This window comes from Pinus tabuliformis, chromosome 1_1 (assembly GCF_031772625.1).
Source record: "Pinus tabuliformis cultivar Carrire ecotype Pingquan chromosome 1_1, CPIR1, whole genome shotgun sequence".
In the NCBI taxonomy this organism is placed as follows: Eukaryota; Viridiplantae; Streptophyta; class Pinopsida; order Pinales; family Pinaceae; genus Pinus; species Pinus tabuliformis.
The window spans coordinates 33091701-33119278 of record NC_142297.1 but is presented as its reverse complement, the minus strand read 5'-3'; positions in this window follow the sequence as shown (position 1 = coordinate 33119278).

The window sequence follows — 27578 nt, the reverse complement described above, 5'->3', positions numbered from 1 at the left end:
GATTTAGAAAAAAACAGTTACGTCATCAAGATAAATAACCACAAATTTATTTACCTGACCCACAAAAGCTATGTCCATAGCTCTCTAAAATGTTGCTCCAACATTGGTCAAGCCAAACAACATCCTTGCGTACATGAATGTACCCCAGGGTGTAGTAAAAATTGTTTTCTCTCTGTCTGCTGTATCAACATTCACCTGATTATAACATGAAAAACCATCAAGCATAGAAATTCTTTGTGCTTCTGAAACCATTTGCAATAACTGGTCCATTTTGGGCAAAGGATAATTATCTTTTAATGATGCCTTGTTCAGATTTATAAAATCCACACAGAGTCTTATTTCTCCATTTTTCTTTCTAACAGGAACTAAATTTGCAACCCAATTAGAATATCTAAGAGGGAGGATGATCTGAGCATCCAGAATTTTCTTAATCTCCCTTTCTACAGTTGGTAGAAGGGCTGGATTTATCCTTCTAAGCTTCTGTTGATAAGGTTTTGCTTCCGGCTTCAAAGGAATCTTATGCTGTATCAATGAAGTATCAAAAGTATTTAAATCAACGTAAGTCCAGGCAAAAACGTCCTTATAATTTTTCATCAACTTAAGATATTGAGCTTTGATCTCAGGATCTAGAGATGCACATAATTTGATGTTTTTGATATCTTTCAACAGTTCCAATGTTAATCTCTTCTACGTCATCTTCTGAAGAAATAGACTGCGGGTTTCTGAATACATCATTTTGATCGAATAATTTTTCTAAAGGAATGAGTCCCTTTGGAATAAAATTATTAGATAATTGGATAACGTCATGATTAGCAATCTGGGCTTTAAAATTTGAAGTATAGTTTCCTTCTGTGTTTTAATTTGTTTTAGTTCTGTTATCATCAATTTGCAGAAATGAAAAATCATCTATTACCCGGAGAAATAATTTCAACTATTCATCGTCTTCGAATATTTGCCAATGTTTCAGATTATCTGGGATAGATGGCCTATATTTGACTTGAATCTGATAAAGCACATCAGTATGATCATGAATTTTAAAGCTGCTAGCAGAGACAACTAAAGCATCTACGTGAATATTCTGATCCCTGGGAATATAAGTCAAATTAAAAGCAGCGAACAGGTTTTCAACTGAATCCCATACCTCATTTTGGTAAGGCCGAAGTCTAGGGTGCTTGGTCTGGCAAACATTCTTTACTTGCTTAACAATAAGCTCAAAATCAATAAAAACACTCAAGTTTTGAACTTTTAAACTTTTGGCTAAATTCAATCCTAAAAGGAAAGCTTCGTATTCAGCTACATTATTAGTGACTTCGAAGTCTAATTTACATGATTGGGTTATATTTTCCTTTTCAGGTGAAATAAAAGCTACTCCAACTCTTGCCCCATCTTTCGTGCAAGAGCCATCAAAGAACAGTTTCCAAATATCGATTTGGTTTGGTTCAGAACTCTCAACTACCTCTTCAATTTTGACTTGAGTTTTATGTTGTTTTGAAGTGAGTTGAAAACAACCAAAGTATTGATCTATTGCACAAATTGGATGGTTCCTTGGCTGGTGAGTTTTACAAACAGTATTATAAATATTACCTCTATATATAATCTTAAATGCTCTCCTCCATAAACAAGAATAGTAGCATATGACATGTCCGTCTGTAGAGTTCCCCCTAGTTTGGCACAACAAGACCTAGAGAGGAGCATTCCAAACTTGGGAGGGATATCTGTAACAACAATATCAAGCACTACACTTTTCACTGGATTTTGGGCAAGGGTAACCACAAAATCTTTGATCAATCCTAAACAGGGCACTCTTTTAGAATCAAAGGTGTATAGGTCATGGTAGGATTTAGTGATGTTGAGTTTCAAATGGTCCATGATAGATTTTGGCATAAGATTGTGTGATGCTCCTGAATCAAGCATACAATTGTATAACATGGAGTCATTTGTTTTAAGAGTTACATAGAAAGGAGGCACTATCTCATTGATCATGTCTGAACTAGGGCCAAAAACTACTGTTGGTTTTTCATCTTGTAGACTTATGACATCACCTTCTGCATCAACCGAGGTATTTTGAATCCATTTTGTCACTTGGCTTTTGTAACCAGGGTTTTTAGAAAGTTCTGACAATGGAATTGGGATCTTAACCCTCTCTAATTCTTTTTCAACATTAAATGCAGTCAAAATGTTTTTACCAACTTGGGTAATTGACTGATCTAATGGCTAAATAAGAGTGGTTTGAGCTTCAACAGTTTTGGTACATGGTTCAATTATTGGAGTTTCCTTTGGAGGTCTCCCAGGACCAGGCCTAGGCCTAAGATCATACCTCTTGTTTAATTCTGCAATTAAAAATTCAGAAAAAGCATGATATTTAGATACCTGTGCAGCGTCCCGATCTTCTTGAACCTGATTCTGTTGTGAGAGAGGAATGATGGCTGTTTGATTGGAAGAAGAATCCACACTATTAATATCTTTAGTAATTGTCATAATATTATCATTAGGTTGTTGGTCATCTATCAATAGAGGAGTAGGATCCTGTTGATCATTGGTAGGTCTCTAAAGAATTTGTAGTGGTTGGTTTCTTTTATACTGACCTTGATTTTGGTTTTGAGGTCTAGTAACTGTTTGTTGTATTATTCTAGGTTGGGTCTCAATCTTTGAAATCCTATTTGATAGGTTTCTAAGAAGAGATTTTATTTCATATATTTTTGAGTCTTCTGATTTAGTCTTAGAGGAACTAGAGGTTTCTTGAACAGTTTTGAGCTTTCTTTGGGCCTTTTCTTCCTTAAGTTTTAAAGAAGTTGAGGCTGCCCTATTCGCTTCTACTTCTATAACGTTTGTTTGCATATCTTCAAGAGTTCTTGAATTTCTCTCTCATAGCATAACATCGAAGTCATCATCAAAAGCTTTAGAGAATCTAGATTTAGTCACTGCTACAGGAGGCTTACAATCAGCAGGAATTTTGTGATAGAGTTTATTGAATCTTTTGATAAAATCTGATACTGGTTCATCGAAGTTCCTTTTAAGCTGTTCAAATTCTATGAGGAAGTAAAGAGGATCCTTTTTCACACCCCATTGATTTTTAAATATGTTTGTAAGCTCTTCCCAATTTCTAATGGTAGCTGTTGGTAACTGTCTAAACCAAATCCTCACATTTCCCTCAGGTGGCTGTACAAACAATCTCATATAAACATTTTCTTGTTCAATATTCATGTTGTCTGCAAAGTCAAGGAAAGCTTGAAGATGGTCCTCAACTGAGGGACCAGTTTCTCCATTGTACTTGGGCATCAAGGTTATTAGGTAAGACTAAGGCGACATATCTAGCTTGTACAATAGGTCGGAAAGCCATGACAACAGGTGGTGTATGAGGTGCTTGAGGTATATGAGGTTGTTGATGTGTATGAGGTTGTCCAAGTGGAGTATGTGGTGTTTGTGTGGATGTAGAGAATAAAGAATAAGTAGAGGAAGAAGACGGTGATTCGGGGGTTGATGGACTAGTTGGAGGTGAAGGAGGAGATGAAGGAGGAGATCTCCTGAAAGACTTCAAAGGAGTCCTAAGAAATAACTTTGGGACCTGTAAAGGAATACCTTCTTTTGTTTCAAAGAGAGGATTGGAATATATAGAAAAGGCCTCCTAAGATTGTTTGGAAGAAGAAGCTTCAGGTCGGTCAAAAATGGAAGGAAATTGATAGGTGGTAGGGGATATGAAATCTGTGGGTTTATATTTTGGTAGATTGACACCCAAATCAGAACCAGTTTCAGGTGACCCTGATGGTAACGTGGGTATTGGATGAGATTCTAATGAATCGATAAGGTAGGCTAACTTAAAATCAACTCCTTTATCTAGAAGTTCAGCAACCCTAGGTGATAAATGGGAGTAATAAGGATCAGCTGGGATATTACTATAGGGGTCAAATGATTCTAATACTTCTGACTGCAAGACTGAAGAAGAAGAAGAAGATGATTGGTGTCCCCTTTTAAAACTGGCTTTTCTCAGAAGCCTTTAAGGGTCTGACAGAGGTTTAACTATGTCAGCTTCTGATCGAGATCTAGTATGTTTATAAGGTGCCAGCTTGAGAGTGTGGAGTCGTCTATGTTATACAGTAATTTTTCACTTCCTTCATACCAGTCTTCCTACTGTGTCATGAGTCCAAATCATTCATGCTCATGCTCTCTGATGTTGCCAAATGACCCACTTTGCCAAAGTTTTTCCATCATCGCGACTGTTGTAAAAATAAACGTGCTGATGAGCGCTCCAAAACAGACCGAACGCGCTGCCATCGTGGAAGTACACGTGATTCTCGCGATGGTCGAATTTCATGAGACAACACGACTATTGCTTATATTTGATTGCGCTGACATGACTTTCTCCGTTATGCAGTGAGGATGTCAGCGCTCCAGTATAGTTATGTACCCGCGATGATCCAGTATGGGCGAGTTTGTTTTAACAGCCGGCCTTCCAGATGACTCCAGAACTGGTTTTTGGCCTTGTATATGTCGCCCTCCCTTCTCTGGCATGTTTGTTTCGTCATTTGAGCCACCTTCCTTGGAGATAAGCTCATCTTCCCACTATTCATGGAGACTCCTTATCCTATTTAAGCCTCCACCATTGCTATGAGCTGCTAGTTTGGAATTCATAGTGTTTAGAGTGTTGCTGATAGTGTTGTGAGCTTGATAGGTAGCTGGTGTGACAAGTGTGCGATTGTTAGAGAGCTTAAGGAAGGTTGTGAAGTGTTTTGATCTTGTGTAAACTTGTGAGTGAGAGAGTTTTGTCTTAGGAGATCTATCTTCAAGGGTGAATGCTTGGGGAACTTGCTGGCTGGATCCTCTTGAGAAGGATTTGACGTTAGAACTATGGTTGTATTCTTCTTTGTTTATCAATAATAGATGACTATCATTATGGTTCCACTCTTATTGTCTTTATAATGGTGATTGAGTTATATCCTTTCTGACTGATATATAGTTGCATCCATTGGATTTTATGCTTGTGTTATTATCGTTCTTTGCATGTGCAGGTGTCTTTTCACGAGGATCGTGGGGATTGTGACCAGCCGGAGCAAAGGAACGGGAGCGTCGACTCTTCTACAAGTACTAGTGTTGGAATCCAGGTAGGCCTTCATCATCGGTCTTTAATTTGCAATTAGGAACCCGCGTGTTAGCATTGTTTGATTGTTGTTAGACCCTACTTGGACTAGTAGGGATCGCCTCTGTCTGCAGAGGGGATTTACCTCCATAACAATTTGGCGACTCCGCTGGGGAGGTAAATCCCCTCTGCAGACAGAGGCGATCCCAACTAGTCCAAATAGGGTCTAGCAACAATCAAACAACGCTAACACGGAGGTTCCTAATTGCAAATTAAAGACCGATGAAGAAGGCCTACCTGGATTCCAACGCTAGTACTTGTAGAAGAGTCGAAGCTCCCATTCCTTTGCTCCGGCTGGTCACAATTCCCACGATCCTCGTGAAAAGACACCTACACATGCAAAGAACGATACAAACACAAGCATAAAATCCAATGGATGCAACTATATATCAGTTAGAAAGGATATAACTTAATCACCATTATAAAGACAATAAGAGTGGAACCATAATGATAGTCGTCTATTATTGATAAACAAAGAAGAATACAACCATAGTTCTGACGTCAAATCCTTCTCAAGAGGGTCTAGCCAGCAAGTTCCCCAAGCATTCACCCTTGAAGATAGATCTCCCAAGACAAAACTCTCTCACTCACAAGTTTACACAAGATCAAAACACTTCACAACTTTCCTTAAGCTCTCTAACAATCCCACACTTGTCACACCAGCTACCTATCAAGCTCACAACACTATCAGCAACACTCCAAACACTATGAATTCCAAACTAGCAACTCATAGCAATGGTGGAGGCTTAAATGGGAGAAGGAGTCTCCATGAATGGTGCGAAGATGAGCTTATCTCCAAGGAAGGTGGCTCAAATGACGAAACAGACATGCCAGAGAAGGGAGGGCGACATATACAAGGCCAACAACCAGGTCTGGAGTCATCTGGAAGGCCGGCTGTTAGAACAAACTCGCCCAGACTAGATCATCGTGGGTACATAACTGTACTGGAGCGGTGACATCGCCACTGCACAACGGAGAAAGTCATGTCAGCGCGATCAAATATAAGCAACAGTTGCGCTTTCTCATGAAATTCGACCATCGCGAGAATCACGTGTACTTCTGCGATGGTAGCGCGTTCGGTCTGTTTTGGAGTGCTCATTAGCGCGTTTATTTTTACAACAGTCGCGATGATGGAAAAACTTTGGCAAAGTGGGTCATTTGGCAACATCAGAGAGCATGAGCATGAATGATTTGGACTCATGACACAGTAGGAAGACTGGTATGAAGGCAGTGACAAATTACTATGTAACAGATGCCCCCTAAAGCATGAAGCCCGAGAGAGTGGGAGGGGTGAAATGCTTTACGAAACTGACTGAACTGGAACACCACCGGGAAGAACCTGCACGCAAGTACAACTGATATCTCTGATAATCAATTACATGTAGTCTAGGCATGGGCGCAGCCATCCAAAAGACATACGAAATGGGTCTGTGGTATGGACACAGCCACCTAGCTAACGAGACCATGATGATAATAAAGGTATGGTCGCAGCCATCCATGAAGACTCAGGTATGGTCGTAGCCATCCATCAACGAGGCATGTAATGATCATAATAATCCACAAAATCGCAACCTGGATCTCAACAGACAAAATCCAGGGTCTTGCGGTCCATCTCGACCCGAACAAAGTACAAGTCCAAGCATGCGAATATAGGAGTTGAAGTCGAACATGCAAGAACATCGTTTGATTACTAGTCAATGATGAAAACTGTTAACAGACGTGAGAGGTACCACCAATAACGACAATGGTCCTCAAGGTACTATAGGTACAATCTACGACATGCGAATCAGTAAGTTGGCATCGAACACCAGCAGAATGTTCGGAGGCCAATGATGAAAACCTCGCGTCAAACACGAAGAACCTGCCATTGAGGCATGCAGGCTCCAAGGCACCTGAAGGGAGTCTCTAGGTCAACTTCCTGGATAATGAGCTGAAGTCGACAGGAAGTGACCTTGATCGAAGGTGGGCCATAATGTTTCCCACATCATCGACACGAGACAAAGAAGGATAAGATGTTTTGTGTGAGGTGTCAGAGGGAGGTTGAGTATTCTGCAGAGGTCAACTTCTCTTGAACATATCGGCGGCACGACAGTGGACTTGGCAGTATTTGACATTAAATGATCAGGGGTCATGGTGACAAGGCAATGAGCAGATGAGAGGTCAAACAGGATAACCCAAACCCATGGAGGCAAGTGTAAAAACAAGATGAGATGTCCCCACCCAGACACGAATGCAGACAAGTGCCATGTTCAAGAGCGACATACTGCCGACACGACAATGATTGTGGTTCCATTTTCCCCACCATTGCTGGCGAGTACCCCGGTTATTTTTTGATGACAAGCTTGACGGGGATAACATATGCTTGAAAGGCGTCATTTCGACAGAATCCGATGTCATTAAGTTTTAACGAGTCTGACAAAGGAAGAACTCGGCGTCTTTTACTGTTTAGAGAGTCTGAAAAGACAGCAGAAAAGTAAAATCTAGGGGGGTCCTTTTTCGTAAAGTTGTGTCTCTTGAGCTCAAAAAAGTATTAAACAATGCTCGAAAGAACCGCCCGACCAGTGTGATCGAGGAGTACTTTTCGTAAGTAGTGATTTCGACTTGAAAAAGTAAAAAAGCGATCGAAATCACGTCGTTTCGCAACCGATAACGAGCTTGAAATGACAAAGCCCAGCAATCTTTTCGCATTTATACGGTCAGAAAAGAGCTAAAAGCAAACCTCCATTTTTGTTCTCTTTAACGAGTCAAAAAGGGAAAATACTCGGCAATCTTTTCATATTTTACGAGTCAGAGAAGAGCTTAAAGGTGACTCGTCCTGGAGGAACGAGTGGTATAAAGGGTAGCAACTGGTTCTGACAATGGTGGAACTGCTCAAAACATGTAATGGTCAAGAGGCAGGCTAATAAAACCACTCATCGCTGCGGTTTCTCAAGAAAGGAAAAACAACCAAGTGAAAGCATATGATCAGCCAAAGAGATGGTGGCAATGGAATGAAAACAACCAAGGCTCATCTAGCAGAATTTAGCAGATAAAGACATCAATCACGAGATGTAAATCGGGTATGGGTTCATTTTTACACAAGCTTGAACCATGGAGAACTCTGCTTGGATTCGGTTTCATGTTTACACAAGCTTGAAACGAAAAACTATGCTTATCATAAGTTTGCATGCCCCTAGCATAATGATGCAAAATGAGGTACATGCCCCCCCAAGCTTCATTACATTCAACAAAGTGGATGGAATGAAGGTTCACTTTCGAGATCTTGGAAAGACTCGACTAGTAATCTACGAGATCTTAATCAAAAGACTCGATCGGGAAAGGGAGTTGTTTCATTTTTTAATGAGGTTGACACAGTAAAAGAACTATCCTCATCACCCTTGTTTCATTTTTTTAACGAGCTTGACACAAGATCAGGAACTATGCTCGACCAGACCCAGTTTCATTTTTTAAGGAGCTTGACATAGGAAAGCGAACTATTCTCTGACCAGACCTAGTTTCATTTTTTAAGGAGCTTGACACAGGAAAGGAACTATGCTCCGACCAAACCAGACCTAGTTTCATTTTTTAAGGAGCTTGACATAGGAAAGGAACTATGCTCTGCTCGAACTTCATCATAATGAACAGGAAGTCGGGGCTTTCAAGAGTGCCACTCCGGGTGGAAGGACAACATCTCGGAAGTCAGAACCCAATGCCCCCAAGACATTACGGACGACGGTGGCATCACTGGATACAGGCGCGGGATAAGTGGCCACGTAGTTGATCTGTGGTGGGGCAGATACAACTGGTGGATAAAAACCAGGAGGGGATGACAACTGCGCAGGAGGCACCGGGGGACTAAAGAACGATAATTGATCTATAGTGACGATTCTTCCGTCGTGTGGGAAACAAACCACACGGAAAAGTGAAGAGACGAGGGCCCCCATGGCATAAACATAGTCATGGCCAAGGAGAAGACTGAAATCTAAAGCACCTTGGACAACCAACACGTCTATATAGACAATTTTGCCCCCCAAAGTAATAGGAAACTTTGGGAGGACCCCTAGAGGTTGATTGGTTCCTCCGTCAAATGCTAACAGATTCTGCACGACTAACACAAGCTGTGGGGAGCCCAAAGCTTGCAAAGTAGTGGCAGACATAAGATTGACAGATACACCCTCATCCAAGACAGTGCCAGGTACTGCCTTATCATAGGCAAGTACTGTAATCTGGAAAGGCACATGGGATGGAAGGCAGAATGTAGTTAAATGACTCCAGTCGAAGGAAACGACCAAACTACTTGGTGGGGGAATCGTATGATTGCCCCCTACTCTACAGGAGCCGAAGAAGGACCCTCTTGATCAGCGACGATAGGGGGGTCGTTCTCGGACTCAGGAGAATCTGACGATATGAGAAGAACATGAGCATGATGCTCTTCCGAAACAGAGTGATCGACAGGTGGTGAACTCGAGTCGACACTCTTTTCGACCTGGTCTGGAACAGGCTTGGCACAGCCAAGTTCGGAAGGAGGAGGATAGACAAGAGAAGAATCTAAGTCGATCTCTTTGTCCACAAGGAGAGGGTCAGAAGAGAGCCTCTGATAACCAATAGGAAGTTGGGGTGAAGAAGCTGTAAGACTTTCCAAAACATCGGAAGCTTTATCCATGAGCGGACAAAGGTGAAGGGGATGATAGCCCTCACATAGTCTACAGGGGATTTGAATCTTCCCTTTCTTCTGAATGTTGCCAGTTGATAGGATGGCATCGCCATGAGCTTGAGAGGACAATGAGGGATGAGCCGGATCGCGAGACCATACTTCAAGGATCCTGGGAATGGCAGGACAATCACGAAGAAGGTGGTCATCCTTGCACAATCTACAAGGAAATTTGAACTTCCGCGGAGGAGCAGAAGGTGGCTCGACTTGAGTTGTACTTTTAACCTCTCGCTTAGGAGACTTCTTCTTCTTCTTATCCACCTGGTTACTTGAATCCAGACTTTCACCAGGCGAAGTAGAAGATGAGGACGCAGAAACAGGCGAAGAAGGGGAGAGGTCCACCTTAGAATCAACATGATGTTGCTCAGGTGGAGGAACTAATTGACCAGCAGTTGAGACGATAGGGACCAGAGAGGTTGAGAACAACCAAACAGGCAGCCCAACAGTTAACCCAGGAAGGGACAACATTGCCATGTAAGGAGCACCAACATTTCCAAAAGGAGGGAAATGACCAGGATTCCCATCAGAGGGGATGCTTGGGTTGGTAAACTCCGGAAAAGTTTCCATCGCAAATGAGAAATAACCCTACTCAAACTAATACAAACAAGATCTAACCGGGTAGATGTGAACGTAGGCCGAATAAATTTTAAGACGCAAGGACATAACTTGACCTTTTCATTTTTTAAGAGTCGAGAAAAGGACAAAAATATGACTCTAGTTGCCTTCGAATGTTTAATGAGCCTAAAGTGACAAGTGCTCAGATGGACCTTTTCTTTTAGGGAGTCTGAAAAGGAATGAAAGTGACTACTTTGGAGAGCTAGGCAAAAAGGTTTACCAAACGAATCCGTAAAACTGCATATACACCTTGGCAGTCATATGAAAACCAAGGACTTTCCGTACGACAGTCAATCTTCCCAAATGCTGTGTTCGGTGCGTTACGGCTTGTAAGGCGGCAGACATAGCTTCTTATGGATAAAGGATGATAACCTAGTGGGGCCTCCCCATATACTCGATGGTATGTGGGAGCTCAAATCCGTGCTAGACCACTATTGAGTCACGTAAGGAGGAATCACTCAACCTTGAGTGAAACAAAAGTGACTAGGTTTAACGATGCCGGAGCACGTCTCTAGCCTAGACCTCTAAATGTGTGCGTTATGTTCCAATGCGTTTTAAGTTCATTCAGTTCATTTTAAGGTTGATCTTGTATTAGGTTTCAGTTTTCAGGCCTTACCGTATGTAATCTCTCAAAATTGCCTAAATGCAAACTATATGCCAAAATATGTCATTTCATTCGATGAATGCTAGTTGCGAGAGGGTTTGAGGGCTTTCATGCAAACGAAATGATCACAAAACAACAAATAACCTCCCTAATGTAGCTAATGGAAATTAACAAACTTTTCTTTGAGATCACTAATCACTAATCAAAATGAAAAGCTTCTAATTCTCATTAACTAATACAAAGCAAAAGAGATTTTTCTTTTTGTTGATGGCAAAGTGCATTAAACAAACTTTGAGAAATGATAACAAACAAATGTGGAAAACCGGTTGACCCCAAACAACTGTGATCTGTGTCTGGGTAGTGAAAAGAAATCGAAGCAATGTCAAGATTGGTTCAACAATGATCACTTAAACAACCAACCAAAAGCAAGTAAAGAGGAAGGCTCAATCAAACCAATAACAAGCAATAAACGAACCTTTGCAAACGAGTAACCAAGCAAAGCTGATCCAACAAACTTGGAATAATAAAACTAGGTCACAAAGCAAAAAGGCAAGATTCGCTCAACAAAACTCACAAGAGAGTGCTTCAACTTCCAGACAGTGAAGAACAAGTCATAAACCAAGTGAGAACAGCAGGGGATAGCAAGACCAACAGGTTCAGGAGGTAGAATTGAAGAAATTCAATTCTACAGGAATCAGCGCGGGTGATACACAGCAACAATGCGCTGATAAAGAACTACGTGTAGCAACAATGCGATGTCAGCGCGGAAGTACACGCCTTACCCGCGATGGTCCGATTTACAGAACCGTCGCGACTGTTAGGTGTATTAACGCGATGAACAGGAGGTCACAGAAAGGGTTGCGCGATGACAGCGCGACTGTTTAATTATAAACCGCGATGATGTTCAAAAACAACCACAATCAAGCCAAAAACTCCCAAACCAAGACAATCAATCTTTAAACAAACAAGGCATTTCCCAGACCAAACCAGGAAACCAAGAAACAGAGAACTAATCCCCAAATTTTTAAAAGAGATCAAAAAACAAACTCAAGGAAAGAATGAACAAAAAGGGACAAAGGCCAACTCCAAGCTGTTCAGTTCGTAAACCAAACCGAAGATTGATTGAAGTGGCGTTGATCTACTTCGCTAATGCAGAGAAACAATGTTTCGAAGGCTATCTGGCCGTGCTTCAGGCTCCGTCTAAAGCTTACAAGTCAAACAACAAGGTAAACTCCCCAGCGGAGTCGCCAAATTGTTGTGGAGGTAAATCCCCTCTGCGGACAGAGGCGATCCCTACTAGTCCAAATAGGGTCTAGCAACAATCAAACAACGCTAACACGCAGGTTCCTAATTGCAAATTAAAGATTGATGATGAAGGCCTACCTGGATTCCAACGATAGTACTTGTAGAAGAGTCGACGCTCCCGTTCCTTTGCTCCTGCTGGTCACAATCCCCACGATCCTCGTGAAAAGACACCTGCACATGCAAAGAACGATACAAACACAAGCATAAAATCCAACGAATGCAACTATATATCAGTCAGAAAGGATATAACTGAATCACCATTATAAAGACAATAAGAGTGGACCATAATGATAGTCGTCTATTATTGATAAACAAAGAAGAATACAACCATAGTTCTGACGTCAAATCCTTCTCAAGAGGGTCCAGCCAACAAGTTCCCCAAGCATTCACCCTTGAAGATAGATCTCCCAAGACAAAACTCTCTCACTCACAAGTTTACACAAGATCAAAACACTTCACAACCTTCCTTAAGCTCTCTAACAATCCCACACTTGTCACACCAGCTACCTATCAAGCTCACAACACTATCAACAACACTCCAAACACTATGAATTCCAAACTAGCAGCTCATAGCAATGGTGGAGGCTTAAATAGGAGAAGGAGTCTCCATGAATGGTGGGAAGATGAGCTTATCTCCAAGGAAGGTGGCTCAAATGACGAAATAGACATGCCAGAGAAGGGAGGGCGACATATACAAGGCCAACAACCAGGTCTGGAGTCATCTGGAAGGCCGGCTGTTAGAACAAACTCGCCCAGACTGGATCATCGCGGGTACATAACTGTACTGGAGCGCTGACATCGCCACTGCATAACGGAGAAAGTCATGTCAGTGCGATCAAATATAAGCAACAGTCGCGCTGTCTCATGAAATTCGACCATCGCGAGAATCACGTGTACTTCCGCGATGGCAGCGCGTTCGGTCTGTTTTGGAGTGCTCATCAACGTGTTTATTTTTACAACAGTCGCGATGATGGAAAAAACTTTGGCAAAGTGGGTCATTTGGCAACATCAGAGAGCATGAGCATGAATGATTTGGACTCATGACATAGTAGGAAGACTGGTATGAAGGCAGTGACAAATTACTATGTAACAGTCTAGGTGAATGATTTTAACCTTTATAAACCTTTAATCACATTTAAAGGAAAAAATGAAAGAATATCGTTGTCCCTAGGGAAACTTAAATGAAATTCGAATCCCCGGCCATGGCGCCAGTCTGATGTTGTTCCTCTGAGATAGTAGTAGGTCAAGCTACCAATGCCAGAGCATCTAAAATAATTGTTTTGGGGTTTTTGGTTTTAGTTTTTGGAAGATCAATGAAAGAAGACAAGTTTAGAATTGAAATATTTCATCCTTTGGATAATATTAATATTTCAACAAAGGGCTGCTATAAAGATTTACACAGTGATATAAGTCAAAAATAGTGGTGAGATGAAAATAGAAAATAATATGATTATCACAGTTTCCAGACTGTAAAACAAAACATTCGTAAGTGTGAAAACCTTTTAAACTACGTTCAAAAGATTCAAGGCAGTATACTTAAGCTTACACAAGATGCTGATGATTTATTGATTAGAGGGGATTAGCTACATAGAGAGTTGCATTAATCCAATCTCTTAATAGATTATCACTTCAGGAGCTTATAGGAATCAATTGAAACACAAATTATTCCTACCTAGATATCTTTGTAAGTCGTAAGCATATGAAGAAAAACATGATGATTGAAAACTGGAAAAACTTACAGGATAACACAAACTGTGTAAAACCAGATTCAGAATCCTCTTCTTTGTATTAAGGTTCCAGAAAAACTGAGTACATCAAGTGTCTACAAAAGCTTCATTCAAAGGTGCAACCAGGTTCAAAGTAGAATTGACAGTCAAGACTTAACAAGCAATGAACTATGAACCTTGAACTCCGAACCCATAACATCTCGAGAAGAGAGTTATTTATACAATAATAAACTTAAGAAATATCATAAAACTGATTAAGATTTATTCTAGGAAAGGAAAAGATCTTCATGCAAGAAGATAGGGGTAGCGATTGAACTACTTCTTGCTGTCCCCTTTTATTCAGGTTGTGTTGGCATTTTGTATGATATTTTTCCCTTTTGGCTGATTGATTGTTGGTATCCTTGACGCTGGCAGATTGCTTCATTTAACCTTTTTACCTGATACTACTTTAAACTCTGTGTAATATGCTTTGACGTAGCTGAGTGACCTTTACTGTGCTCCTTTCTACCTTTACTATGCGCTTAAGGTTTTTAGTATGTTTTTCAACAGTAAAATGCTTTTATTTGTCTTCAAGGTGTTACACTGGCTTTTTGTTTGTAAACTTGGAACAACAGTCTTTACCTGCAAAACACAAAAACTATTAAGAAAAACATGGTGTCAGAGGAGGTCATTTAATGGATTTGCTGAGCTTTAAAGGAGATCAGAAGGATTCCAGGGCGTATTCAGAAGGAAAAATGATGGTTTTTTGGCTGCAGAGGTTTATGCAGGCATCACTATGAAAACATGCAAAACAAAGGAAAAATGGTCATTTTGGCTTTTAAATAGGAAAACTAGTTTTCCTTTGAAATATGGCGCGATAGTGAACAATAACCATTTGTTGTTTTGCGGAAGGCGGTTTTCATCGCACCTCTTATAAAGCGTGGGTGGTTTTGGGAAGGGGTGACCCAAAATGATCTGTGTTTGACACATAGCAAGGGAGGACTGTGGAATTTTCGGGTGGGTAATGCCCGTATAGAGAGTCAACCCGAAATTTGTTGAGGGCCGTTGGATCTGAACGCCTTAGATCAGACGGTGGTGGATTAAAGAAGGAGTATGGAGGGTACAAATGATAAAAATGGCAGAAATGGCTGTATTATGGCTTAAAACCCAGATTAACGGTTTAAATGAAGTTTAAGGTTAATTTTTTGTTAAAATCATAAAAATGTTTTAACAAAGAAAACCTTCGCAAAAACATATATGGCAGACTTGAAACTTTATTAAATCAGGTGCATATCAGCATCGGGTCCAGGCTTATCGCTTATCGCAATCAGAGTTGGTTCTTTGTTGAAATCATAAAAACGATTTAATGAAGAAATCCTTCGCAAAACAATATATAGCGGATTTGAAACTTTATGGAATTGGGTGGATGAATGTCTTCGGGTCCGGGTCCATCGGATATCGGATATCACAAAGGCAGAGGGTGTATACATTGGATGGGACTTGCGATGAGGGCGGATGCAATATGGCGATAGACTGTGATATATATTGCATCGGGTCCGGACTTATCGCGCATCGCATTTTGCAATGGCGGAGGGGAATGCTTATTAGCGGGACTTTGCAATGGAGGCGGATGCGAAATGGTATGAACTGTATATATATATATATATATATATATATATATATATATATATATATATATATATATAGATACGGGTCGGGTTCGGGCTTCCCATCGCATATCGAAATCGGAGTTCGCAATGCGGGGAGTAATGTATGTATGTTTGAAGGGCTTGTGATGCGATATTTATGAATTACATAGTTTTTTATAAAACTAAGGGTTTTCGGGATATTTAATAAAAAGGAGTTCATAATACGGGAAAGGGATTTTTTCAAGGATTTAATAATATAAAATATGAGTGGAAAGGGAAATGCGACTAAGTATAATGCTTTTCATGGGTTTTTGCTTTTCATATATGCATTAATACTTAGGGAAAACATAATTTTGTGGGTTTTTTAGGCAAAAGGGATTTTACATGTGAAAAGGGATTTTACATGGTAAAAAGGGGTTTTACATGGGATTTTTACTTTTCCTAGGCAAAAAGGATTTTGACCTTAGGAAAAGGGGTTTTTGTGGAAAATGAATGAATATGAATGTATGAAGGTAAGTAGGGGTACTTAGTGAATATAGGGATGAATGAAAGTTAATTAATCTATGTTGTAGACCTTCTTTTGCTTTGTGTAATTGAATCATGGACATAGAAACATATGGTGAAACATGATAATGTACCTTTAGTCCAATGAATAATCAAAATTCTGCAACCTTTCTCTACTTACCCTTTGCTTATCCTATCATTTTTTCTTCACTTAATGGGTACACTTAAATTAGCAAACCCTTATCCATTTTCTTTTAAAGCAGGAAACTATCTAGTTCTAACCTTATATCAATCCAAGGGCTCAGATTAAACTGATGAGCACCTTATTATTCTCTACCTAACTACTGATCTACCAAGATTAAATAGTTTGGTCAGATCTTTATTCACTAGCTATGACATCAAATTTAAAGCATGAAGAAGTCAAGATTAAACTGTTTGACTGTCATGGGTTATGGCATTTAGACAAGCTACACACAATCATTATTTTGCAGAAACAGAGTAGTGGCATTTAGACTTGCTCACTTTCAGAGTTTATTTGTTTTCTTTTCTTTCTAACCTAACATTTTCTTTTTGTTTTCATTTTTTAGGACATCTAACCTAACATTTTCGTTGATATGGACATCATCATCAAGATATTTTCTTTAAATAACACTTTATTCACTTTTTGTTATGTGCATATCCTAACTTAACATTTTTTCAAATATTATATCTTATCAAAACCAAAAATTGCTACAACAGGTTCCTCAGGTTGTATAACCTCAGATTGTAATGTATCTGAATATGGAAATTCAGGTTCATTGAACTCAGGTAATAAAATTTCAAGGGCTTCAGTGTCGATTGCGTCAGACTCATGAACTGTTAAAGAGGTGATCTATGGTTCATTACTTATGGGAAGGGACATTTCTAGTTGGTTAATTTTAGATGTAGGTCCAGAATGGGTATCCTCTAAATTACCATATTTAGTAGTTTGCGTCTTTTTGTTCTTTTGATGACTAGGAGTTGCCTATGGAGGTAAAGGAGGTAATCTTTGAATTCTATGTGAAAGACGGGGTTTTTATTCCATGATGGTTGAATAAATTTTAGAAATTAACAACAAAAAATATATCAAAAGGGGTAACTAGGCAAAAGGGTTTACCAAATAACTGTGAACTACGAAACATTGTTTCTAGTACATGTAGGAAATCTCTCAAAATGTTGTGTTTGGTGTATCACAGTATACAAGACAGTTGACTCAGTTATCTAAGGCATGATCACAACCTATAAGGGACTTCCAAAATATACCCGGGGGTACGTGGAAGTGCAGTCTGTGGTAGCGCTATCTAATGTGCCCTGTATGATAGGAAGTATTTTGATATACTTTTAATATAGGGAGGGCCATCCAATATACCTAAAGGTATGTGGAGAACGATATGATATACTTACGTATGTGGAATACCGACTACCCCAAAATGTAATGCAAACAAAGAATGACAAATCCTACGTTTAAAGATGTCAGAACACGTCTCTAGCCTAGACCTCTATGTTTATTGGTAAATGTTACAAATTCTCCTTAGATTGATTCAATAATTTTTAGAGTTGATATTTGATTATGTTTCAGTTTCAAGGCTCACCACATGTTCACCTAAATTCCCTACAATGCAATTTAACATGATAGTAAGAACTCTTTAATTTTTATTGAAAATCTATCTATGGGAGGGAGGAAACAAAGAATAATGGAACACACAAAGCTTCCTAAGTAGATATGTTAATGTAGCTGTTTCAATTTAAATTCAAAACCATATATGATGAAAATAATGAAAAAATAATCAAAGTTATCCTTAGAGAGATTGGAATACAGAAAAGGAACCTACTTCGAATTCATAGCGAGTCCTTCTCTCCTCTTCGCTTGTAAGCTCCAATCCCAACTCCATGCACTATAAATGGAACTTGCAACAATGACTAAAACAAGTAAAGGAACTACACTATTCACATAGCATAATCCAATATCTGTATTCAATGAGTCAACATGACATTGAAATACAAGAGCATAAGCATAACACAAGTATAGGAAAATGAGATGCTTTTTGAATTAATAAATAAATGAGAGAGTTACAACCATATATAGAATATGAATTTGTAGATGTATCCCCAATTGACTTTTCCTTCCTTACCACAAAGCAAACCTTCACACTCAACCCTAATGCAAATGGATGATGATTACTTGAGCTCAAAGTGACAACATGAGGGCACTAACAATCTCCAAAAGCCAACCCAAACTCCATGGGAGGCAACAAATTTATAGGGTAAACATGGTAGTTTAGGATTTACCAATCTAGGATTGATATCCACTTATGAGGGAGGATAAGCTAAAGGGATAAGAGATAAGATCACTAGAATAGGATCATATAGGAATTTGAGATCTCTATCCATGGTAAATAATTAAAACCACCTTAGAAGCATTTGGAAGGAGAAGATTGGAAATTGTTTTTTAATTTTCCCAAAATTCTAGAATCAGTGCACCTACATAATGGAGCAACCTACACTGGTCAACGCTAGTGGTCAGGCATGTAACTTGCACCCAACTTTGGTGGACAAGACGAAAGAGTGTGTTGGGCCTAAAAATATGGTTTTTGAGCAGATAGACCTAAAAACTCAGACTTCTTGGAGAAATTAGGCTTAGGGATTTACAAAGGAATTATGACAAAGTGTTCATGGATGTTGATTGATCTTGTTTTTAGGCCTTTTGGATCGATGTGACAAAATGGTATGTAACATATATGATTCAAGATTGTTTTTTGTTCAAAGACAATAAGCTTTGCATAAGGAAATGCACAATGAGAACCAATTTAATAAAGGAGAAACACAATGGACGATTGTCAGGACACTTTGGGACTAATAAAACCCTTGCCTTGCTAAGTTCATTTCATTATTGGCTAGGTATGTAAGCTAAAATAAGACTATTAATTGAAAAGTGCATATTGTGCTAACATGCCAAGGGAAGAAGTTAGTTTATAGTGTTGTACCAGCCACTACCCATTTGAAGTAGGCCTTGGGATTCCATGAGCATAGATTTTGTTTTGAGATTTCCTTGAACCCAAAGGGGCAATGATTCTATTTATGTGGTTGTGGATAGGTTTTCTAAAATGGCTCATTTTATTCCTTGTACAAAAACCATTGATGCAACGAATGTTGCAATTTTTTATTAAAGAGGTTGTAAGGTTGCATGGTTTTCCTAGAAGCATCGTTTCAGATCATGATGCAAGGTTTGTAGGCCATTTATGGATGACCTTGTGGAAGAAACTAGGCACCAATTTAAATTACAATTCAGCTTACCACCCATAGATAGATGGAAAAATAGGGGCAGTGAATAGAAATTTGGGAAACATCTTGAGAAGTTTGGTGAGTGAACATTCTAAATAATTAGATCAAGTGCTTTCCAAAGTTGAAGTTGCTTAAAATGAAACACCTAACACAAGAATAGGAATGAGTCGATTTCAAATATTGTATGGAATGCGCCCGAAGAGGTTGTATGAACTAATAAATTTATGAAAGCAAGAACTCAATAGTGTAGATGGTGAAGAATTTGTAGTGAGTATGCATGAGTTATAGGAAAGAATTAAGCAACAATTGCAAGAGAACAACAAATATTAGAAATAGAGAGAAAACATAAAAAGAAGACAATGGAATTCAAAGTTGGTGAATTAGTGATGGCATATCTTAGAAAGGAAAGGTTTCCTGTTGGGACAAACAACAAACTTAAGCTCAAGAAAATTGGTCCATGTAAAATTTCAAGGAATTTTTTTCTAATGCTCATGAATTGGAACTCCCTAAGGACATTGGAATATCACCAATTTTAAATGTAGAAAACCTATACCCTTAAAGGAACTAAATAATATTACCATAGATGCACTTGTATTTGATAAATATCAGACCATTAAGTTGCAGAAGCAACTACCCAAAGCATTTCATAAAGAATTTGAAGCAATATTGGGCTAGAAAACAATCAAGAAAACCAATGGTAAAGAGTATCTTCAATATCTAGTTAAATGGAAACAAAAACTAGTAAAATATGCTACATGGAAGACATCAACATATATTATAAAGTGTTTATCAAGTATGGTACAAGTGTTGAGGAATTAATGGTCAATTCTTTTCTTCCCCAAAGTCTGATGTAGGAGCATCTACCAACCAGAATTCATCTTTGACCTCTTTAGGTTAACCCATTGTTACCAAAGGGAGTTGGTTCCCTCATGTATTTATTTAAATTTATAATATTTCTAAAATGTAATCTAGAAGTATTTTTTTATTGTTGGCAAAGATACGACGAGTGTCATTAGATAGCTATATTAAAACACAATTATATAATTTAGGGATTCTATTTGATAATTATGGAAACATGATTAAGTTTGTTAGATTGAGAACAAGAGTATATGGGTTTTTTTGTAATTTGAAAACAAAAGAATTAGCAAGAGAGATATAACAAGAGTGTTGAGTGAGTGTGTGTAAAGAAAAGGAACACTGGGCATGTAATTGATTTTTTTTTGTAATCTTCTTGAACATAAATGATTAGATCTTGTATCTCTTTCATACATTATGTAATTAATTTTATGATTGATTTGTATTTGAATCGAAATAGACTAGTTTTTCTTATTTCCTGTAAGTATAATTCAATCCTTAAATGAAATTGAAGTTTAGTAGGATTAACATCAAATCTGGAGTCACACGTTTGAATCAAAGCAAAGGCAAAGAAGAGTATCTAGATAATGACAATAGATATTTGGACCTATTTCAATCTAGCTTGAATTCATCCAACTCAATCAGGGTTAAGCAAATAATTTTGTAACTAAATCCATCAATAGACATAGTTGTGGACTGTTCCGTAGAAGAAGTCTGCTACCCTGACTTAAGGATATATTTAGATCTTTGCATATATGACTCAACCAAGTATGCAACTAAGGTTTTAACTATATCCCTGGATGGATAGATCAAATTTTGATTAAATCCATTTGATGTAGGACCCACATCTAGGACATCACACGGTAATCCGGGCTGAGCCAACTTTGGGCCTTTGAATGGTTTGTCACTCCAAAAACCTCTAGATATCAGATCATTGGATTGATGATCCACTTTCATTATTCAAACATATTTGGGCCACAATGAAGTATAATACCCTGGATTAATTCAGACCCTGATTGCCTAGATCAAGGGGAGTGCGCAAATATATCCATATGCAAGAGGTTATATCTAGCCATGCCTTGAGTTATATTTGGATCATATCATATCTAGGTGTGAAGGCTTGAGAGTAAGTCTGGGGCATATGTATCCTCTAGATACTAGATATGGATAATTTGAGGTTCAAGTTTTATTTTGTTTTTAAAGAATTTTGGGATTTCCACCTTTTTATTATTGGCCAAATATTCAAGATGAAATACAAAAATTTATTGAAAAGTTATTTTTCATAGGGTTACATTGTTCTTTGCTTTGATAATTTCATTTCTTTATTAACACATTAAGTTCACCCCATAACATTATAACATTATTCAGATTTACATTATTATTCATTAGCATATGCAACTATGTAGAAAGAATAATATCATCATCAATGCAAAGTAACATAAAGGAACAATATAAGAAAAGCATGCGCACATAGAGACACCAAGATTTTTCGGAAACCAGGGAAAAACCCACTATGGGGAAAACCCTTGCAAATTCTTCTTCTTCTTAGATCATCATCAAATGATTTAGCAAAAGGGAGTACAATGATCCATATATTTGTAAATGAAACAAAACAACTAGAACATCCATGACATGACCCTAAACATGCTTGTATTCGAAACCCTGATTCTGAGGGTTGTAATGCACTATCACTGACTATATTCAACTGCTGAATATGGTTTTTACTGAGCAGAATCTTCAGAATACTGATACTTCATCTTTTGGTCCCAGACGCATGTTGAGACACTGTGTGTGTACGTCTGAGACTGATTTGGACACTCTATGGAGAACTTTGATAAATGCGTTTGGGGACCAAACTGAGTTGCGGAAAACCTAACCTCCCGAACACTCTATTAGACACTGGGTGCGAGCATTTGAGACTGATATGGATGCTCTCTAGAGAATTGGATGCAAGTGTCTGGGATTGAGCTGGACTGAAGAAATCCTAGCATCCCATACACTCCCCTAGACACTGTGTGCGAGCGTATGAGACATCTTGGACATTCCCTTGACCATAATGTGCGAGCGTCTACAGATGAAAAGTCTTAGATATGAGCGTGCGTCTGAGACTCAGAAACCATAGACACATGCGAGCTTCAACCCTATAGTTTCAGACCCTTTGCATGATCTTTCCTCCATCATACATGTGTGCACCAAACAATAGAAGAAATAAGAGAGTATTTGATGATTGTGTCCAAATGAGGTTGAGGTATATTCTATATATAGGCTTCCATGAGGGTTCACTTGATGTTGAGGCCGACTTGTCAATTGTACATGTGTTTAGGGCTGACCTAATCCAATACATGAGTAAATAAATAAATCCAAAAACCAACACGGTTGCATAATTTTAACAAAGGGAAGAAGTAAGAATCCAGGATTGTACCAGCCACTTTCCATTCCAAGCAAGCCTTAGGATTCCATGAGTATGGATTTTGTTTTGTGATTGCCTCAAAACTAAGGGGAAATTATTATCTTTATGTGGTTGTGGATATGTTTTATAAAATGACTCATTTTATACCTTGTACAAAAACCACCGTTGCAACCGATGCCACAAATTCAATATTTGAAGATGTTGTAAGGTTGCATGGTTTACCTAGAAGAATCATTTCAAACCGGGTTACACAATTTGTAGGTAATTTTTGGAAGAACTTGTGGAAGAAACTAGGCACCAATTTAAATTATAATTCATCCTACTACCCATAGACAAATGGAGAAACAAAGGTGGTGAATAAAATTTTGGGAAACATTTTGAGAAGTTTTTGCGAGTGAACATCCTAAATAGTGGTATCAGGTGTTTGCTCAAGCTAAGTTTTCTTACAAGGAATTAGGTAAAAGAAGCAAAAGAATGAGTCCATTTCAGATATTTTATGGAATGCACCCCAAGTGGGTGTATGAACTAGGAAATTTGTGAAAGCGGGAACTCGGGAGTGAAAATAGTGAAGAATTTGTAGTGAGTATGCAGGAGTTATAGGAAAGAGTTAAGAAAAAATTGTAGGAGAACAAAAGGAAGTACAAAAAAAGAGAATAAATAAAAATAAGACATTGAAATTCAAATTTGGTGACTTATTGATGGAATATCTTAGAAAGGGCATATCTTAGAAAGGAAAGGTTTCCTATTGGGACATACAACAAACTTAAGCTTAAGAAAATTTGTCCATGTAAAATTTTAAGGAATTTTTCTTCTAATGGTTATGAATTGGAGCTCCCTAAGGACATTGGAATATCACCAATTTTCAATGTGGAATACCTATACCCTTCAAGGAACCATATAATATTACAATAGATGCACATGTAATGATAAAGATCATACCGACAAGTGGAAGAAGAAGCTACCCAAAGCAACTCAGAAATAAATTGAATCAATATTGGGTTAGAAAACAATCAAGAAGACCAAACGTAAAGAGTATATTTAGTATTGAGTTAAATGGAAACAAAAAATAGTAGAAGATGCTACATGGATGACAACAACAAATATTATCAAGTATGGTACAAGTGTTGAGTAACTAATGAACAATTATTTTCTTCCTCGGGAGTTTGATGCAAGAGCATATACTAGCCATAATTCATCTTTGACCTCTTTAGGTCAACCCATTTTTATCAAAGGAGTTGGTTCCCTCATGTTTTAATTAAATTTATAATATTTCTAAAATGTAATATACAAGGAATTTGTATTGTTGGAAAAGATAAGACGGGTGTCATTTGGTAGCTATATTAAAATATAATTAGATAATTTAGGGATTTTATTAAACAATTTTGGAATCATGATTAAGTTTGTTGAATTGAGAACAAGAGTGTATGGGCTTTTTTTGTAATTAGGGAACTAAAGAATTAGAAAGAGGGATACACCAAGAGTGTGGAGCAATTATGGGACAAGAAAAGGAATACTACGTATGTAATTGAAAAAAATTATGTAATCTTCTCGAGCATAAGTGATCAAATAATGTATCTCTTTCATACCCTATGTATTTAATTGTATGATTGATTCGTATTTGAATCTGAATAGACTAGTTTGCATTATTCTGTATAATTATAATTTGATCCTTGAATGAAACTAAAGGTTAATAATATTAACATCAAATCTAGAGTCATAGGTTCAAATCATAGTGAAGGAATAGAAGAGTATTAAGATAAGAACAATAAATATATGGACCTATTTCAATCGAGGCTAAATTCATCTAACTCAATCAAGGTAAAGAAAACAATTTTATAACCAAATCCATCTATAGAAAAACTTATGGATTGTTCAGTCGAAGAAGTCTACTAGCCTAACTTAAGAGATATCTGGCTCTTTGAATATCCAACTCAACTAAGGTATATACAACTAAGGTTTTAATCATATCCTCAGATGGGCGGATCAAAGTTTGTTTAAACACATATGATGTAAGATCCACATTCAGGACATCATACAGTAATCCAAGTTGAGCCAAGTTCGGGCCCTGGAATGGTTTTGCACTTCGATAACCTCTAGATCTTAGATCACTAGAGCCTTGATCAACATCACCTTCAAACATATATAGATACCACAACGAAGTATAGTACCTCATATGACTAGATCAAGGTGAGTGTGAAGATATATCCAGATGAAAGTGGTTACATCTAGTCACGTGAAGAGTTATATATGGATTGGATCATATCTAGGTGTACAGAATTGATAGTAAGTTGTGTTGGACATTTGTATTCTTACGATACTGGATACTAATAATTTGAGGTTAGAGTTTTTATTATTATTAAGTAATTTTAGGATTTTCCCCTTTTTCTTATTGGCCATGTATGCAAGTTAAAGTAAAAATATTTATTGAAAAGTGTAGAGCGCGTTAACATGCCAAAGGGAAGAAGTCAAAATACATGACTGTACCAGACTCTTACAATTCTAAGCCGGCCTTGGGATTCCATGAGTATTTTTTGGGATCACCTCAAACCCAAATGGGAAATAGTTCTATTTATGTGGTTGTTGATAGGTTTTCTAAAATAGGTCATTTTATACCTTATACAATAATCACTGCTGCAACCAATGTTGCAAATTTATTTTTTAAATAGGTTAAAATGTTGCAATTTTTGCTTAGAAGCATAATTTCATATCATGATACAAGGTTTGTATGTCATTTTCGAGGACATTATGGAAGAAAATACACACCAGTTTAAATAAAATTCATCTCACCAGCCTCAGATAGATGGACAAACAAAGGCGGTGAATATAAGTTTGGGAAACATCTTGAGAAGTTTGTTGAGTGAACGTCTTAAATAGTGGGATTAGGTGCTTGCTCAAGCTAAGTTTGTTTACAATGAATCACCTAACAAAAGCACATGAATGAGTCCATTTCATAAATTTTATGGAACGCACCCCAAGGGGGTGTATGAAGTACGCAATTTGTGAAAGAAAGAACTTACAAGTGGAGATGGTGAATACAATGAGTATGTAGGATTACAGGAAAGAGTTAAGTAACAATTGCAAAAGAACAACAATAAGTACAAACATAGAGTAGACATCGAAAAAACATAATGGATTTCAAATTTGGTGACTTAATGATGACATATCTTAGAAGGGAAAGGTTTCCTGTTGGGATATACAACAAACATAAGCTTAAGATAATTGGTCCATGTAAAATTTTAAGGAAATTCTAATGCTTATGAATTGGAAATCCCTAAGGACATTGGCATACCACCAATTTCAATGTAGAAAACCTATACCATTTAAGGAACTAGACAATATTACAATAGATGCACCTGTAAGTGATAAAGATCACACCAACAAGTGAAAGAAGAAGCTACCCAAAGCAACTCGGAAATAAATTGAAGCAATATCGGGTCAGAAAATAGTCAAGAAAACTAGAGGTAAAGAGTATCTTCGATATCTAGTTAAATGTAAACAACAACCAATAGAAGATGCTACATAGATGAAAACAACAAATATTATTAAGTATGGTACAAATTGTTGTGGAACTAATAAAAAATTATTTTCTTCCTAGAGTTGGATGCATCAACATATACTAGCCAAAATTCATCTTTTCTTCTTTAGATCAACCCAATTTTACCAAAGGGAATCCATTAAGTTTTTATTTAAATTTATAATATTTTTAAAATTTAATCTATAAGGAATTTATAGTGTTGGTAAATATAAGTCAAATTCACTAGATAGCTATATTAAAAGGAAATTAGATAATTTAGGGATTTTATTAGACAATTCTAAAAACATAATCAAGTTTGTTGGATTGAGAATGAGAGTATATGGGCTTTTATTGTAATTAGAAAATGAAAGAATTAGAAAGAGGGATACAACAAGAGTGTGGAGCAAGTGTGTGTGAAGAAAAGGAAGACTAGTTATGTTATTGAAAATTTTCTATAATAATCTTGAAAACATTTTCTAATATCATTGGATAGGGTGTTACTTATGTAGTAGTGCTTGAAAATGATCTTGAATGTGGAAGTTCCTCTAAATTGGTTGAATTCATTGAGAAGAGTATTCTAGAAGCCCAACTTGTTGTTGGCAGGAAAAACTTCCTTAAGGTAAGGGTTGACAACCTCAATAGATCGAAGGAAGACTATCAATAAGAAGCATACATTCAAGCAAGAAAACTATGCTAACTACTAAACTTGGGTTTGAGAGGAGTACCCGTTGGTCCTACATTTGATGTCGATCCTATAGGGTCCAAACTCTCTACTTCCTCCAAAGTGATCAAACCTACAACACAATTTAGAGAAGCATATACATAGCAAGTAGTTCAAAGTGAGTGCACAACAAATATGTTAGATCATCAAGCATAAAAATATAAATCATGATATGTTACACGTTATCACTGTAAAAATTTCTTAAAAAATTTGGACAACCTACATGGTTTCTAAATTTTTGTGTTAGTCATGGTCAAGTCATTTTTATGTTTTTAGAGTCTACGTCATAGGGTTAGAGTCTCATTTCCATCATTAAATAAAGTTCAACAACCCTGTTTTGCCCCTTATGGATCCCATATCATGTTTTAAGTTGCATGTGTCTAGTCATTTCAAACTTTTGAACGTGCTACGAAACTATATAGGCTTTTTCGTAGCGCAAAGTCCTAAAATTACACTACATACATTATGAAATCAGGGATTCACAGTTAGGTGTTTTCGCAGCGCAAAACCCTGAATTTACACTAGATGCGCTACGAAATCGGGGATTCATGTTCAATCAGGTCTAGCTGTC